The sequence below is a fragment of the Tamandua tetradactyla genome, chromosome 10, assembly GCF_023851605.1.
Source record: "Tamandua tetradactyla isolate mTamTet1 chromosome 10, mTamTet1.pri, whole genome shotgun sequence".
In the NCBI taxonomy this organism is placed as follows: domain Eukaryota; kingdom Metazoa; phylum Chordata; class Mammalia; order Pilosa; family Myrmecophagidae; genus Tamandua; species Tamandua tetradactyla.
This window is the reverse complement of record NC_135336.1, coordinates 31,423,232-31,442,640: the sequence shown is the minus strand read 5'-3', so window position 1 is coordinate 31,442,640 and position 19,409 is coordinate 31,423,232. Positions and strand designations below refer to the sequence as shown.

The 19,409-nt window shown below is 35.1% G+C and overlaps 1 protein-coding gene across 26 annotated transcripts in view; it reads right to left on the bottom strand.

Moving 5' to 3' along the window:
• Positions 1-19,409, bottom strand: part of ZBTB20 (zinc finger and BTB domain containing 20) — an 893,822-nt gene that overhangs the window by 759,168 nt on the left and 115,245 nt on the right. For 7 of the 26 annotated variants that reach the window (XM_077118274.1, XM_077118273.1, XM_077118271.1 and 4 more), the window contains one exon: positions 8,695-8,765. The exons of 18 other annotated variants lie outside the window; for them this stretch is intronic. The gene's annotated coding sequence lies outside the window, so the exon portion shown is untranslated. Of the gene's footprint in view, positions 1-8,694; positions 8,766-9,831; positions 10,640-19,409 lie in introns of those variants that run through there. One more of the 26 variants, XM_077118281.1, reaches the window with a different exon arrangement.

Below are 19,409 nucleotides of genomic sequence, written 5' to 3'. Positions count from 1 at the left end.
ATTGCAACGAAAATTGCCATTTCAAAGTATTCATTTATACCATAACCTTTTCTTGAAGATATTTATTGAGAATTTAGTCCAAATAATGTCATCAGCTTTATCATATACTAATGAAATAGTATGTTTCTTAATTTGTGCACAAACCATACCTTATTTTTACCTCATACTGCTTATCTTAATTAGAAGATCTACATTATTCCTGTTTTATGTTTCTTGTATAACTCTCTTATGTAGTTAGTCACATTCCAATCAAACTTACATTAAAATAATAAGCAATGATTTCTACCTGCAGTAGGGTATATATGGCATCTGAGACATATCACACAGTGGGCGAACCAACACAGCTATAGCTCTCCCCAATTCTCTCCCCAGTCCTTCTGTTTTAGGCTTCCTCATAACAGAATTAAAAGGTGTGCTACCATTAAAATAGCCAAGAAGGTTTTAAGTGAAATGGTTTTCTTAGTCTCTCATGAAGTGAATAGAAATTTAGTAAGTTTTTAAGTATGGCCTTAACTATAGTACAGTAAAGAACTGGTAATTTTTTGTTTGTTTTGTTTTGCTTTGTTAGACTCCTTGACATGATGTTCAAGTCAATGTTTTAATGAGAAGAAAAGTTAAATAATAAAAAAAGAGACAAAAATTTTTCTCAAAGCCAGATGCTTTGAACTTTAGAGCAAACTTAATATCAGACATTAGAACACAAGTTCCATGAGGGCACATTTTTTTGTTGTTCACTGTGGTATCTTCAGAACCTAGAAAAGCATATGAGTCATGATAAACACTTAATAAATACTTAGCAAATTGAATGCATTTACATATATACTTTGATGGCAAAGAAAAATGCAATAGACCAGGTCCTAAATGACACAAGGAATTTGAAACTGGCTGTAAATGCTCTTTTCCTCTACTTTTCCAGGTTTTCTGATTACAATCAGAAAATATTCTACTGATGGGTCAGGGTGATACTCTAACTTACAGAAAGTCAACCAAGAGAATTTCTCTAGAAACCTCTTTTTAGGGCTAAGAGAAAATTTAAAGAAATATATTTGAAGTACTGACATTTTTGTGAATGAAATTTTATGACATCTGGGATGTGCTTCAAAATAATATGGGGCAAGGTTATTAACCATGTGTTAGCTTACTGTTGGTGACTGATGGATGCAAAGGGATTTATTGTATCATTCTCCCTTCTTTTGTGTAAATAAAAAAGAAATTGAGAATAAACACACGTCTATTTTCAGTATGTATTATTTTATGTATTTTTATTATTTCCAAACTAAAATAAATCTGGAGGTTTGTGACAGACTTTTTCTCCTCCACCCTCAAAAAAAAAAATTTTGCTAGCAAAAATTTTAAAAAGGAAAGGGCACAAAACTTCGTTCCATAATCCTAGAACTGCAACACGAGGGAAAGAGACGAATGATATAATGCTCACTTTTGCCATATTCTCTCCCATAAGAAACAGTTTAAGAAAAAAGTTAAGTGGACAAATCCTGAAAACATCCTTCCTATTAGCCACCAATTTGGAAAGACATTTACTGAGAACTTAAAGTAGGAGTAGGGGTATAAAACCAATAAACAAAACAAAGCAGAAACTATGAGTCTACAAAGCCTCCACACTACTTCATAAAAGAAAGGTAAACTATCAAAACCTAGTATTTTGTTTTTTTCCTTACTGGTAGGAAAGTAGGAAAATGAAGACAAAACAATTATAATTTCCCAAAGCTCATTATCTTTATTAATAAATGTGCACTTTGTAGAATGGAAGGAAAAAGAAGGAATAAATAATACATAATCTTCTTATGAAAGAGAAGGCTAGAGTCACATATGCTTGCTCAAGCATAGTCGCGCCTATACTTGACCCAATTTTATACTTATATTGAAATAGCAAAACCCAATGATTTTACCTGTTTTGTCCTCACTGACTGAAAGAGGATGAGAAAGTATCACGGGGAGATCAGATGAATAGAAGAAACAGCACAATTTTAGCCATCAAACAAAAATTCAGAGGATAAGTTAAAGTGATTTTAGATGGGGTGGGAAGAGCATAAGGAGCATTTTTCAAGCATACAGATGAAGAACAATAGAGTGTTCTGTACATTTCAGGTGAAATAAAACGACTATGAAAAAAAGATAATGAGGAATCCACTATGGATGAAGGAAAACTTAACTCAAGAAACAAAAGAAAAATTACAAATAAACCAAAAACAAATGGGTCAAAAGATATGAAAGATGGTTCATAGAAAGAATATATAAATGCCCAAGAAACATACAAAGATTTCAATCATGTACACATATTTAGCATTCTCCCTTATCACACTGACAAACTTTTTAAACCAGATAATATCCAAGATTGCTGAACATATAGGAAACAGGCCATTACACATAGCTTGCAGGAGAGTAAATAGGGAAAATTTTTTAACAGAAATTTAGAAATAACTCTCAAATTTTAAAATGTAGGGTAAATTAGCAGAAATTTATTTCACATATATACTTTGCTTAGGTCCTGCTTTCTCTATGCTTTTATGCCCTGACTTATTTCCCACCCACAAGTGATTGTCAGGACACAGGGTAGATAGAAGTACAGAGGTTCTTATTTCTATTAACAAAAAGATGCCAAATGTCAGAAGTGAACCTGTATTTTAGTCCATCCTTTTTCATTCACTAGTTTTTATCTTGACTAAGACAACAGTCTTCTCAAGGACTATTCTTTTCATATGCAAAAATAATGTTTGGGAATTTTAGAATGTCCAAGAATCTTTCCATCTCTCAAACATTATTGTTCAATGTTACTTAAAAATAGATTTCCTTTAGATTATACCTTACTCAATATAAGGAGCTTTTTCATTGTTATTTTTCCAGTTTTGGAGGAATATTGATGATAAATTTCTTCTAAAAGAAATATACATTCTCTCCTCTGGTTTTAAACCCCAATCTAGCAATGCAGACCTGTAGGACAACTCACCAAGGTTAGAGGCTCTGGTTGTAGCTGTGGACAGGACCAAGTTTCTGTCCTCTATGGGGATTCAAACAGCTTCTTTGGTCTTATTAACTCATTTGCATCATGTGTGGAGAAACTGAATACACAGCATCAGGCAGACTTAGAGAAACAACCAGTCCACTCATTTTTTGAAAACTTTATTTTGATGGATTCCTGTGACCCCAGTGAGTATATCGGACTCATTAACTTAACTTTTAAAAGTTTGAAATATATAAATATGACCCTAAAAGTTCATGACCTAAAACAATTTGTCATTTTACTGAGGTATATATTTGAATTACATGTGATATGCTATGGAAGCAAATTACTTAGATAATGAGTAACCTTAGGCAACTGTGAGTTTATGAGAAGGTCTCTAGAGTTAAGCTTTATGAAAGTCTACTATATAAGAGTATTTAGTAAATATATACAAATGTAGAGGAAAAAGTGAATCTTTGTATGAAGAGCAATATGTCCATCTTGCTCTACAAAGTAGTAAAATTAATTTCTATATATTTTCAAGACCTTAATAACTGGATACATAGGTCTTAGAAACTGAAGGGGTCAGAAATACATTGAACAGAAAAAATAAATTTTCATAAGTGTACAACTTTGGAAATTATTTTTAATAGTGACATATGACCTTGAGATAAAATATACTATTCATACAAACTAATACTATTAATTTAGAGCAAAAAATTCAGACCTCCACTTATATGTCTGGTTCTTAAAACAATAATCCATTATTAGAGATAGCAGTATTTGTCTTCATTTTTGACTCATAAGCTAGAGGGTAGAAATATTAAGAGATTTAGTGAATTCACTCGTCCACTCAATCATTTAATGGAGCATCGCTGAGCTCTTAGTATATCCCAAGCACTTTATAGACTCTACAAGGGAACAAAAAGAAAAATAAAGGAATCACTGACTGGATCAAAAACTGTAGTTTAGTGTGAGAACTGCCTTAAGAGATATATAATGGGTGTTTGGAGATAATGAAGGAGACACCTAGGGTAAAGATGGGGAAGGAGTGGACAGGACTTCCAAAAGGTGACCATTAACTAAGAGAGCCAAGGAGGAGACGAAGGAGAGTGTTTCAGAAGAATAAGAGCATGATCAAAAGAGTTATTTATGAAATAAGAAGGAACTCCTACAATAACTAACAAAGATGTGGGCAAGGGAGAGCCAGTGTCTGTTCGAGGAGGTGGTATTTTAGCTGAGACCTCAGAGATAAGAAGGATTCAGTGATACAGAAAGCCAGGCGCTAGGAACACCTGTAAGAAGGCCCTAACACAGAAAAGCACTTGGGAATGTTCTAAGAAGAAAAAGGGCATCAATATGGCTAGAAAGCTGTGAGCTAAATGGAGAGGCAGAATGAGATTAAGAAAAAGAGGAATGGAGAGATAGACGTTATGGGATTTTACTCTATATGAAACAAAAAGCCACTGAAGTGGCTTTGGGATACAGAATTGACTGAAGGCAACAAAGGACTTAGAGGAGTGACCAGTTAGGAGGCTGATACGATTGTCCACAAAGGACTCATATTGACCTCAACTAAGAAAGTAGCAGTGGGTATGGAGAGAATGGACAGAGAAAATTTTTTTACTTTTGTCCTGATTCACCATGGCTTTTACCCATTATCTCTAGACCTCAATTTCACCTTCTATAAACTGGGGTTAACTATAATGTGTTGTTCAGAGCATTGTGTGAGACAAGACATTATAAGTATCTGCATTAAGGAAGGTTGTATAAAATCTCATTGGTTTACGAATAACTTATGAAAACTAATTGTTCTCTCCAAGCTTAAAATAGTAGTAGCAACTAAAGATCCACTCAAATACAAAAACATATGCACATAATTTCTAGAATAACAAAGGAAAACACTTAGATATAATTCATAAAATATTTAGAGTTATTTTAAAAAGTTACAGAGATAATAATTCAATGCCTGGTTGATGAACCCCAGAAAAGCCATGCTCTTTTGTTCTCAATCAATATTGCTGGATGGTATCTTTTTTATTGTTTCCATGGACATGTGACCAACCCAATTATGGGTGGTAATTTTTGATTAGATGGTTTCCATGGAGACATGTCTCCACCCATTCAAGGTGGGGTTGCTTACTTTAAGAGAGAATCACTTTGGAAAAAGCTTTAGAACCAACAGAGCCCACACAGCAGAAATCACTGGAGATGGAGAAGAAAAACACCCCTGGGAAATCCTTATGAAATGAGAAGCCAAGAAAGAAAGCTAGCAGACATCACCATGTGCCTTCCCAGCTGACAGAGGTATTCCGGACCCACTGGCATTTCTTGAATCAAGATAACTTTCTGTGGAAGCCTTAGTCTGGACATTTTAATGGCCTTAGAACTGTAAACTTGTAACTTAATAAATTTTATTTTTAAAAGCCATTCCATTTTTGGTATATTGCATTTCAGCAGTTTACAAACTAAAATACATGGAGACCCTTGAAATGAGAAGAGATAAATATGACCAATTATAGGTAAATGTCTCTTATCAAAAATGTAGAGATACCTCCTATGCAAACGGTAGTAAAATTAAAATCTCACTTAAAAATTGTTATAAATATGTGTTCTCCAGTTAAGAAATAATATAGTCTTTAAAACAGACCAAAAGAAAAGTTGGCTGAATGTTCCATATGAGAAGAATACACAGAATATTTATCTCTGAACAAAGAAAGGAACTAGACCAAAGGAAGGGGACTGCAGCAAATCAAAGATCCTCTTGTTTGTATCTTTCCTTTATTCATGTATACAATTGAAAAAAAAAAAGAAGGACAAATGATAGAGCTTATTATACAGTGCAGAATAATTTGTTGGTGTCAAATCTTGCCAGCTAAATCCCTAAATAGCTAACTTCTAAGAAAGTCTATGTACCCTGCTTCCTAAAAGCAAGTAAATATAAGGCTCTTGATGAAAGAAACTTCTACATAATGGAAATGTTAGTCTCGCATATGCAGAAATTATAAGTGAGGCATGATTTTTGAGTCATTTTTAACCATAGTATATAGTCCTCCATGCTTGTCATGACAAAATGTGCATGTTTTCAAGACAAATGGCCTAATTATGGATAAGTTTGGCAACAGCATTGAGTTTCGTTTCTTTGCAGGCCAATAGAGATTGAACTTATCAAGAGGACTATTCAACCCACCAGGCTCTCATGACAATACTGACCCAAACATCTACAGGGAGCTCAAGTTTTAGAATAGATTGCTTGAAAATTACTGGTGTTCCTTACCATCATCCTAATATAGCATTGTTTTAAAAAACTGATGATAACCCTATATGAACACACAGATTTAAAAAATTTCAGAAACAATTTAATTATGTAGTATGTTAATTCAAAAATGAAGAAATAGTATTCATAGGTTAATGTTTTACATAGGTTAATGTAAGTTAATGTTTTTCATATTTTTTTCATCCAAACTGATTTCCAAAAGGTTTGTCCTACTATCAAAAGAAGGAATTTAAACACCTAATTGCTCACAAAAAGTAAAGTTCAGTTACATACTTATTAACTCCATTAGACAGGCAATATAGAAGAGGAAAAACACCTTTTACCTGATGTTTGAAAACACTTGTCATAGAAAAACCCACACTTGGGTAAAGGTTCAGAATTCTTATATTATGGAGTTTTCAACAACTCCTTACTTCTTGTAACACTTTCTTCCTTTTAAAAGTTTTATTCCCTCTCATTTTATTTCCTTGTATTCTGTTCAAATTTATACTATTTCCCCTTCCCCTTTTCTTTTTCTCCTCCTGATTCTTATACTACACTGCTGATAGACTTAGAGGGGAAAAAACCTGAAATAAAGCAAATACTCTTTTCAATCAGAACACTATTAAGCAACACTTTCAAACACAAAGTCAGTCAATCAATACATTTTATTACACTTTTTAAGGAAACTCGTCATTCATGTTTGATATCTATACCCTATTTCCCAATCATGCTACACAGAAAGGTTTTGTAGTTCACCACTTCTTGCAGAACTAAAGCAGAGGGCAACTGCTGGAAGAAGGCAAAGTTGATCAAAGAAAAAATGTGGCGCTGATAATGTTTGTCTTCATAGCCTGACTTTTTCTTCATATAAAAATGAACTCCTAGAGTCTCATATTTTCCCTGTATTTATTCAAAAAATATTCACTGAACCCTTTGTGCCATGAACTATGTCTAGTGTATGACTAAAGAGATGAAAAATGCACAACCTAGCTGGAAGGAAATTAATATAATTGCAATATAATTTGTTAAGGCTTATAATGGCAATAAGAGCAGATTGCTAACCTCGTTCTGCATCTGTCTACCCAAAGTGCTTTACTTTCTTCTTGGATTTTCCTTGTACTTGAAGAAGCAAACTGTCCTTCACCTCAATAAAATTTACCTGTGGGTGAATCTCATTTTCCCTGAAGGTACACCTCTTAGGTAGATGCATTGGGAAAACAATTTCACAAATTAGCCCACACTGGATATTAAAAGACTACATTATGTACATCGCATCTCTCCTGCATTTTAACAAGTCTTTCCATTTGAAAAGAACTGGTTGTTAGCGGTGGGAATTTCAAGAACTGCATAGTAAGCTGGTAGAAACTATTAGGAGGACCTTCTTCGCACACCTCAGTCACAACAGGAAGGAGTTAGCTATTACACATAAAACTTCTCTCATTAAAGGCCCTATACATGACTTGACATTATTTTTTAAACAACACAGGCATGCTACGCATTTACTCATTAAGAAAATACAGTCAAAGATGCTACTAAAATAGAGATTATATTCACTTAAAACTATATCTACTTTATTTTTGTTAAATTATTATGAAGATTTACTTCAGATTTTTGAAATAACAACAGATTGTTTTCTAGTTGGAAAGCATAATTCCCACAATAATATGTATATATAATATAATGAGAAAAATATATCAAGAAAAATGATTCATGGTTCACATAATCAAAGTTGTACCTATTGTGGAAAATTTAGAGATTATTTAATATATAACTTTAGGGAAAACTAACTTAATATCTGTGGAACTGAGTTTCCTCCCATATAAATGACAAGTTTAAATCAGAATATAAACTACATTTGCTTCCAGGCTTGATATATATGTGAATAGTTTGTACAACTATTTCCTTATTCCTTATTAGAATAAGGAATATTCTTATTCTAATTCCTTATTTGCAGAAATTTTACAGATTCTGTGGTATCATAATTAGAGAATTTGGTTAACTAGTAAGAACCCCCTTTTATATGTTTGTGTCTTCAGTCCCAATAGAGGACCTAATCCAAAGTAAGTGCTTAATGAAATTTAGCTGGTGGATGGCTGATTGGATGGATTGAAAATTGGATAAATAGAAAAACACTGATGTAAGTGAATATTTATAAAGTCAGTGACATATCTAAATGTCTAGAGACAATTAGTGAGAAACACTGAAGATTCAGTAATGAGTATTTTTAAAGATTTTAAGGCTTTATGGGAAGTTTAATAAAAAATTAAAGTTCAGTTTTGGGGTCCAGGCAAGAAGTTTAAAAATTGTTAAAGCTGAAGTAAATTAAATAAAGTCCATTTTGAGTAGAGTCATTTACGGCAATTTCCCCTCACCCACTTTCTATAAATTCATGCTTGTTCACTGTACTGTGCTTACTGATAATTTATCCCAAATTATTCTTGGCAGTTTGAATCATTTCATCTATAAATATAAATACCTCACTCATTGCAATTTGCACAAATCCCAGATCTCATCTCAGCAAAGGGTTCTGGAAATTAATTTCCACATCTGTAAAACAAAAATATCTACTTAACAGAATTGTGATAATCAAAGATACTCAATGAATGTCTCATTTATTTAACTACTATCCACCAAAATTATTCTTCTACCTGAGGCCAACTTCTCCACCTATGTACTTGATGTTTATAACTTCCTATGGTCTCTGACATTTTATTCTACCAGCGATCATCTCTCTGTCCTTATCACTACTAACTCTTTTCTCTTCAAAACATGTAAATCACTCTCTTCCTAATACAAACTTTTTTGATCCTGTGTCCTCTTTTAATAACAACAACTTTCTCCTCTTCTCAGCTGTGTTACTTCATTACGGAAAAACATGTAAAGTGTTTATTTATTTTTCTATATAGAAAATATTTGTGGATTATTTCTTTTTTAAAGGAAAACAAGGAGAATAAAGAATGAAACAATAAAATTTAAATCTCTAGTCATCACATCAGCCATGGCCACTTTTTTCCAAATGTAATACTGATATAGTTACATACAAATAAATTAGACTCAGAATCACCTAAATTTTATATTTTCACCAAACATTATAATATTTAAAAGCAGAATTCAAATACTTAAATACTGCAAATAATCCATTCAATAAATGAAATAAAATGTTTATTCATTCTTATATGTTAGATAACTGGATCATTTCAAAATTTTTTATATTATAAATGATTTTGACAAGGATGTTTGTATGTAACTCCTTGCATAGCTTTCTAATTATTTCTACCACATGACCCCCCAAATTAGGAATTGTTAAATAAAATAAGATAAACAATATAAATCAAGTTCACATTGTTAACCTAAATTAAAAGGCCTTGATCTCTTATTGAGAAATTTGTTCATCTAAATTTATCCTCAAAATGATATGTGACAGATGGAATGAGCAAAAAACATAAAAAAGAATACTGTATACTTAGAAAACTGAAAAGGAAAAATGAAAACCATTAAAATAAATATGGCCATTTAATATAATGCAGAATATAAGATAAAAAATAAAAATAGCAACAGCCTGTTACAAATGGAGAAAATCTCATTTGCAATAGTGAAAAATTAAGTCACTTACTGGGCTTACATGGAAGAGATGGCAGAGTAAGGGGCTGTGATGTTCATCCCTCTTCTAGAACATCCAGTGGTCATATAGAAAATGTCTGAAACAACTATTCTTGTATGATGGAACCCAGGGGAGCACTGTATAGCACCAAGGGAAGAGTGGGATGAAGAAACTGAGGTACTGCAGTAAAAAGTTGTGAGCAAATTGCTCTGTGGTGACCACTGGTGCCTATCCCCAACTCAAGGCTAGCCCCCTAGGTACTGGTTACTGGCTGGCTCTTACAGGCAGAGGAAGACATGAAAGCCCTCTTCCTCAAGAGCAGGGTGGGAAATGTTGAGTACTGAACATAGCTCTTGATCAGAGAGTGTAAACTGCTTGGTCCTGGCTCTAACAACCCACCCTGGACAGGGACAGTGGCACCATTGTTTCAAACCTGCCCTTGACAGGAGCAAAGGCAGTGGAGATTCAAAGAAGCAGGACCTATGTAGGGCTTCAGGGAAATGCCTGCTAAAGAGTATCATCTTCTGGGTATGCCAGGAAAGTGCACCTTTGGGAAGCTATCAAAAAGCCTATTTTATATCCTTCCTGACCTTCTCGCCAGGATTCTTTGGGATTGGTCTGCCTCCCTATGAGGGTCACTGGCCCTATTTTTCTTGGAAATACTGACATGGAAAGTTCTCTCTGGGGTGATCCTCCTTCAAGACTTTGCTTTCCAGGCAAAAGCAGCTGGATGAAATGAAAGGAGAGTTAAAAAAAATTATAGAGTCCGAACAAAAACAAGCAGAACAGATCAAGATTCCAGGAAAAGGAACAGATGAAAGGAAGGTTTCCCAAGAGGGTGAAACAATTAACACAAATAGTACAATTTTTAAAATTGCACCACATACCAAGGGCAAGGATCAGATGATGAAGAGGTAAAAAAATGTCTGGCCAGTCAAACATGGGCAATTCTGAAGGTCTAGAATAAATTGAACCTAGTGTCAGAGAAGAGCCATCAACAATAAAAGCCTAGACAAGAGAGAGGTGACCTGCATAGTAGATATCAAGTTAATCAGATGCCTTAACATCAGAAAAAAATTGCAAACCCTTCTAAGAAATAGGAAGATATAGCCCAGTCAAAGGAACTAATTAAAATTTTGTAGGAGATATATATTTTGGAATAACTAATTAAAGATCTTCAAACAAATATCATAAATCAATTTAAGGAAGTGAAATAAAATATAGCTAAAGAGATAAAGCATATAAAGAAAACACTCAGTGAGCATAAAGAAGAATTTGAAAGTATGAATGGAAAAATAGCAGAATTTATGGGGATGGAAGGCACAATAGAAGAGATTAAAAATACACTAGAGGCATACAACAGCAGATTTGAACAGGCAGAAGAAGGAACCAGTGAACTAGAAGAAAGAAAAATTGATATTGTACAGACAGAAGAGAAAGAGAAAGGAATGGGAAAAGTTGAGCAGGATCTCAGGGAGTTGAATGACAGCCCTAAGTGCACAAACATATGCATTATGGGTGTCCCAGAAACATAAGATAAGGGAATAGGTGCAGAAAGAATATTTGAGGAAATAATGGCTGAAAATTTACCAATTGTTCTGGAAGACATAAATATGCCTGTCCAAGAAATGCAATGTGCTCCCAACAGTAGAAATCCTAATAGACCTAATTCCAAGACACTTACTAATCAGTATGTCAAATGCCCAAGATAAAGAGAGAATCCTGAAAGCAGTAAGGAAAAAGTGTTTCATCACATAAAAGGGAATAGGTACTAAGATTAAGTTCTGATTTCTCATTAGAAATGGAGATGAAAAGGCAGTGGTATGATATATCAAGGTACTGAAAGAAAAAAACATTAGCCAAGAATTCTTTATCTGGCAAAAATGTCCTTCAAAAATGAGGAAAAGTTTTAAAAATTCACAAACAGAAACTGAGAGAGTTTATCAAAAAGTGACCAGCTCTAAAAGAAATACTAAAAGTAGTTCTGCAGGCTGAAAGGAAAAGAAGCTTGGAAGAGAGTGTAGAAATGAAAATTATTAGTAAGGGTAACTAAAAAAGTAAAAAAGAGATAAAAAAATAAGATATAAAATATAAAAACCAAAGAATAAAATTGTTGAAATAAGTACTGTCTTTACTGTAATAACATTAAATGTTAATGGATTAAATTCTCCAATTCATAAAAAGATGGATTGGCAGAATGGATAAAAATTTATGATCCATCTATATGCTGTCAATAAGAGACTCACCTTAGATCCAAGGACACAAATAGGTTGAAAATGAAAGGTGGGAAAAAGATATTATATGCAAACTAACCAAAAATGAGCTGTGGGTAGCTATACGAATATTGGACAAAATAGACTTTAAATGCAAAACTGCAATGAGACAAAGAAGGACACTATATATTAACAGAAAGAGCAATCCACCAAGAAGAAATTACAATCATAAAATTTGAGGCACCAAACCAGGGTGCCTCAAAATATATGAGGCAAACACTGGCAAAACTGAAGGAATAAATAGACATCTCTACAGTATATAGTTGGAGATGTTGATACACCAGTCTCATCAATAGCTAGAACTAGACAGAGGTTCAATAAGTAAACAGAGAATTTGAACAATATGAGAAAAAAGTAGACTTAACAGATATATACAGAGCGCTGCACCCCAAAACAACAGGACAGTTGCATTTTTCTCAAGTGCTCATTTATCAATCTACAGGATACACAAGAAGTTGGGTCACAAAAAAAATGAGAGTGGAGACATTACTATTGACCCCACAGAAATAGGAAGAATCATAAAAGGATACTATGAACAACTGTATGCCAACAAATTAGATGACCTAAGTGAAATAAACAAATTCCTAGAATCATACAAACAAACTCATTGACTCTAGAAGAAATAGAAGACCTCAATGTACCAATTACAAGTAAAGAGATTGAATCAATCATGAGAAACCTACCAACAAAGAAAAGCTCAGGACCAGATGACTTCACAGGTGAATTATACCAAGCATTCCAAGAAGAATTAATACCAATCCTGCTCAAATTCTTTGGAAAAATTGAAGAGGAGGGCACACTACCTAACTCATTCTATGAAGCCGACATCACCTATTACCAAAGCCAGATAAAAATACTATAAGAAAAAGAAAACTATAGACCAAATTTTCTAATGGATATAGATACATAAATCCTAAGAAAAATACTAGCAAATAGAATCCAATAGCACTTTAAAAGAACTATACACCATGATCAAGTGGGTTTTATCCAGGTACACAATGCAGAAAATCATTTAATGTAATATACTACATTAACAAGTCAAAGAGGAAAACCACAGGATCATCTCAACAGAGGCAAAAAAGGATTTGAGAAAATCCATCATCCTTCTTTGTCTCTTTTAACTGTTTTACTTTTGAAGTCTAATTTGTTGGATATTAGTATAGCTACTCCTGCTCTTTTCTGGTTGTTATTTGCATGAAATATCTTTTCCCAACCTTTCACTTTCAACCTATGTTTATCTTTGGGTCTAAGATGTGTTTCCTGTAGACAGCATATAGAAGGATCCTGTTTTTTAATCCATTCTGCCAGTCTATGTCTTTTGATTGGGGAATTCAGTCCATTAACATTTAGTGTTACTACTGTTTGGGTAAAACTTTCCTCTACCATTTTGCCTTTTGTATTATATATATCATATCTGATTTTCCTTCTTTCTACACTCTTCTCCATACCTCTCTCTTCTGTCTTTTCGTATCTGACTCTCTGTCTTTTCGTATCTGACTCTAGTGCTCCCTTTAGTATTTCTTGCAGAGCTGGTCTCTTGGTCACAAATTCTCTCAGTGACTTTTTGTCTGAAAATGTTTTAATTTCTCCCTCATTTTTGAAGGACAATTTTGCTGGATATAGAAGTCTTGGTTGGAAGTTTTTCTCTTTTAGTAATTTAAATATGTCATCCCACTGTCTTCTAGCTTCCATGGTTTCCACTGAGAAATCTACACATAGTCTTATTGGGTTTCCCTTGTATGTGATGGATTGCTTTTCTCTTGCTGCTTTCAAGATCCTCTCTTTCTCTTTGACCTCTGACATTCTAACTAGTAAGTGCCTTGGAGAACGCCTATTTGGGTCTATTCTCTTTGGGGTGCACTGCACTTCTTGGATCTGTAATTTTAGGTCTTTCATAAGAGTTGGGAAATTTTCAGTGATAATTTCTCCCATTCGTTTTTCTCCTCCTTTTCCCTTCTCTTCTCCTTCTGGGACACCCACAACATGTATATTTGTGTGCTTCATATTATCATTCAATTCCCTGAGCCCCTGCTCAAATTTTTCCATTCTTTTCCCTATAGTTTCTGTTTCTTTTTGGATTGCAGATATTCCATCCTCCAGTTCACTAATTCTATCCTCTGTCTCTTTAAATCTACCATTGTTGGTTTCCATTGTTTTTTCATCTCTTCTACTGTGTCTTTCAATCCCATAAGTTCTGTGATTTGTTTTTTCAGACTTTCCATTTCTTCTTTTTATTCATCCCATGTCTTCTTCATGTCCTCCCTCAATTTATTGATTTGGTTTTTGAAGAGGTTTTCCATTTCTGTTCGTATATTCAGAATTAGTTGTCTCAGGTCCTGTATCTCATTTGAGCTATTGGTTTGTTCCTTTGACTGGGCCATATCTTCAATTTTCCTGGTGTGATTTGTTATTTTTTGCTGGTGTCTGGGCATTTAATCAGATTTCCATGAGTGTGGGACCCAGCAGGTTGAAAGACTTTCCTGTGAAGTCTCTGGGCTCTGTTTTTCTTATCCTGCCCAGTATGTGGTGCTTGTCTGTCTGCAGGTCCCACCAGCAAAAGATGTTGTGGCTCCTTTAACTTTGGAAGACTCTCGCTGCTGGGTGTGTGGTGGAGACAGAGGAAAGGTTGTAGGTTGGTTTTAATGGCTTCAAATTGTGAAGTCCTGGGATCTGAATTCCTTGAGAGAGAGATTCCACCTGAGTTGCATTTCACCCCTCCCTTGGGGAAGGTTCAGGTGGTAGAGAGCCCTGAAAGCGGCCTGTTTCTGCGTTCAGGGCAGTTGCAACCTGTGTAATCCCAGTGCTGAGCCCAGAGGCAACGAAGCCTCCATAGAGACAGCTGCAGAAAGCTCTGTTTCACCCCCTTTCCTCTTTTTCAGTTAGCCCAATCAGCGACTTCCGCCTTGATCAATTTCACCTGAGCTGAGGGCCTATTTTTAGTAGTCAGAAATTGTTCATTAATGCCACTATTGGTGTTAGGTTGGGCTCAGTCTCTACTACTGTTGGAGACTCTTTCCTTTCCCTCCTGGAAGTCGCCTGTGGGGGAGGGTCGCCAGCTGCACAGCTTGGGGAACTGCTGTTCTGAGGCTCCCAGCCGGCCCGGGAAGCCACGTGTGTGGAAGGGGCTGCAGTTGCCGGCCACTGCGGCTTGGGGAACCACTGTTCCGAGGCTCCCAGCCGGCCCGGGAAGCCGCATGTGTGGAAGGGGCTGCGGTCGCTGGCCACCACGGCTTGGGGAACCGCTGTTCCGAGGCTCCCAGCCAGCCTGGGAATCCCCGCATGGGGGAGGGGCGCCAGCCGCCGCAGCTTGGGGAACTGCCGATCCAAAGCCCCCAGCCGGCCCGGGAAGCTGCATGTGGGAGGGCTGCCGCGGCTTGGGGAACCGCCGATCCAAGGTTCCCAGCCGGCCCGGGAAGCCACATGTGTGGAAGGGGCTCCGGTCGCCGGCCACCGCGGCTTGGGGAACCACCGCTCTGAGGCTCCCAGCTGGCCCCGGAAGCCGCACGTGGGGGAGGGCCGCCGGCCGCCGTGGCTTGGGGAACCGCCAATCCAAGCTCCCAGCTGGCTTGGGAAGGAGGGAGAGAGGGGCTCTGGCCGCCAGCCACTGCGGCCCGGGGAAGCGCCTGCCTCTTGGGGACCTCACCACAGCGGAGTCTCTTAGCTGGTCCAGCCAGTCCAGAATGGGGTACTCTGTGTGTCCGGTCTCTGTCATGGCTCCGGGAGCTGTTCTGTACTGTTTCTAGTTCTTTAGTAGTTGTTCTGGAGGAGGAACTAAGACCCGCGCGCCTTACTAGAGAAAATCCATCATCCTTTCTTGATAAAGACAATTCAAAAGACAGGAATTGAAGGAAACTTCATCAACATAAATGAAGGGCACATATGAAAAAACCACATCTACCATTGTGCTCAGTGATGAAAGACTGAAAGCTTTCCCTCTAACATCTGGCACAAGACAAGGATGGCCACTGTCACTACTGTTATGCAGCACTATACTAAAGGTTCTAGCATCCAATTGGAAAAGAAGAAGTAAAACTTTCACTATTTGTAGATGACATGATCCTATATCTAAAAAGTCCTGAAAACTCTACAGCAAAACTACTAGAACTGGTAAGTGTGTTCAGCAAAGGATACAATATCACAATACAAAAAAATCAGTAGTGTTTATATACAATAGTAACAAGTAATCTGAGGAGGAAAACAAGGAAAAAATCTATGATAGCAACTAAAAAAATCAAATATCTAGAAATAAATTTAACAAATGATGTAAAGAACTTGTACACAGAAAACTACAAAACATTGTTAAAAGAAATCAAAGAAGACCTAAATAAATGGAAGGACATTCTGTGTTCTTGGACCGAAAGACCAAATAATGTTAAGATCTCAATTCTACTAACATTGATTTACAAATTCAGTGCAATACCAATCAAAATTCTAACAGCCTATTTTGCATAAATGTAAAAACCAATAATCCAATTTATTTGGAAGGGTAAAGAGGATCCAGATAGCCAAAAACAACCTGAAAAAGAATGAAATTGGAGGATTCACATTTAGTGACTGCAGTATATTATGAAGAATCAGTGGTTTAAAGAGCATGGTACTGGCATAAAGACAGATAAATTAACTAATGGAATTGAATTGACAGTTCAGAAATATACCCTCAGATCGATGGCCAATTGATATTTGACAAGGCTACCAAATTGACTCAACTGGGACAGAATAGTCTTTTCAACAAATGATGGTGGGAGAACTGGATATCCATAACCAAAAGAATTAAGGAGGATACCATCTCAAATCTTATACAAAATTTAAATCAAAATTGATCAAAGACCTGAACATAAGAACCAAGACCATAAAACTCATAGAAGAAAATGTTGGGAAGCAGCTGCAAAATCATGTAGTTGGCAATGGTTTCTTAGACTTTACACCCAAAGCACTAGCAACAAAAGAAGAAACAAATAAATGAGACCTCCTCAAAATTAAAAACTTCTGTGCTTCAAAGGACTTAGACAAGGCAGTGAAGAGGCAACTTATTCATTAGGACAAAATATTTGGAAACCATAAATCCAATAAGGGTTTAATTTCCAGAATATATAAAGAAATCCTATAACTCAATAAAAAAAAAAGAAATTGAAAAACAGGCAAAAGACTTGAATAGACATTTTTGCAAAAAAGGAAATACAAGTGGTTAAAAAAACATATGAATAGATGCTTAACATCACTAGCTATTAGGAAAATACAAATTAAAACCACAGTGAGACATCATTTCACACCTTCTAAAATGGCCATTATTTAAAAAGCAAAAAACTACAAGTTTTGGAGAGGATGTGGAGAAATAGGAACACTTATTCACCACTGGTAGCAATAGAGATCACTGCAGTTGCTGTGGATCAGGAAGCTAAGTATAGAATTGCCATATGATCTGGCAATCTTGTTCTAGTTTATATTTCCAGAAAAACTGAAAGCACGACACAAACAGGCATTTGCACACTGATGTTCAAAGTGGCATTATTCACGATTGCCAAAAGATGGAACCAACTCAAATGTCCACCTTTGATAAACTGATAGAATGTGATATACAGATATGATGGAATATTATTCAGCTATAAGAAGTAATGAAGTGCACAACATCAATGAACCTTGACAACATTAGGCGAGTGAAATAAGCAAGACAGAAGGACATAGTATGATCTCACTTATATGAACTAATTATAATAAGAAAACTCATAGTGTCAGAATCCAGAATACAGGTTATTAGGGGATAGAATGGGGTTAGAGAAGGGGAGCTGGTGCTTAATTAGTGCAGAATTTCTATTTAGTTTGATTGTAAATGTTTGGAAATGTTCAGAGGTTATATTAGCACATTATCGTGAGTGTTATTAACAGCACTAAATTATGTTGCTGAATGTGGTTATAAGGGGAGATTTTAAGTCATGTCTGTTACTAGAAGTAAAGTTAGATGATAAACTATGGGACTATATAATACAGTGAACTCTATTGTGGATGATAGACTGTGGTTAATAGCACAAATGTAAGAATATTCTTTTATAAATTATAACAAATTTATGACACCATTATAAGGTATTAATAATAAGGCAATGTATGAGGAAAATTATACCTAATATAAACTATGGACTATAGTTAGCATTAATAGTATAATATTCTTTCAACAATTATAACAAAGGTACCACACTAATACAGAGTATCAATAATAATGGGGGAATATGGAAACATTATATTTTGTATGACTTTTCTATAAACCTACAACCTTATTTAAAATGATTATAATTTTTTAAAATATTATGCTAAGGGAAAGAAACCAGACACAAAGTACTACATATTGTATGACTGCATTTATATAAAATACATATATAAATAAATTTATACAGACAGAAAAAAAAGAAATAAATTTAACAAGAAACATATGGGTCCTAAATGAAGAAAACTGTTCAGTCTTCTGAAATGCAGAAATAACAGCAACAAAAAACAAGTCCTGAATGAATGGACAGATATTCCATATTTCTGGATGGGAATACACATCATATCATTAAAATATTTCAGTCTTAAAATTACATAAACATTTCATTCAAATACTATTAGAATCTCAAGAAGGATTTTTATATGTATTTCTTAGGGAAGTGGAAAAGGTCATATCAATGTTCATATGAAAGGATAAAGGTAATAGAATAGACTAAGAAAAGACTAAAGGTGGCATACTCAACTGATATTAAAACTTTATATTATTTTTTTCAAAAAAGAATGAATTAGCACAGGAATAGACATGCCTATTAGTGGAACAGAATATGAATTCCAAAACCAGACACAGATATGAACTAGGAACTTAATTAATTGCTGATGGTAGCATTTAAATTTAGCAAGAAATGAATGGTGCAACATGATGGGCAATCTATCTGGGACAAAAAACAGAGCTAGACTTCTACAACAAGTCACACACAAAAGAAATTGTGGAAGTATTTATGGGATTTCAGTGTAAAAGTAGCACAGAAGTATTAGCAGAAAATTGAGGAGAAGTGGAAGGAAAGATCTTCTTAAGATAGTAAAACAGGAAATCTAAACATATTAGTGGAAGAGAGAGACAGATTTGAATACATTAATTTTCTATGGAAAAAGATACCTAAACACAAAGGAGAAAAGAAAAACTAGGATAAATAATGTTCTAAACATATTATAGCCCATTCTAATAGGGAAAGAATGCCTTCAAATTAATAAGTAGAAACACTCAACTCTGTAGAAAAAAGAGCCTAAGTATATGAACAATTCACTAACAAAAAGTGAAAATGCAAATGTCCACACACTTAT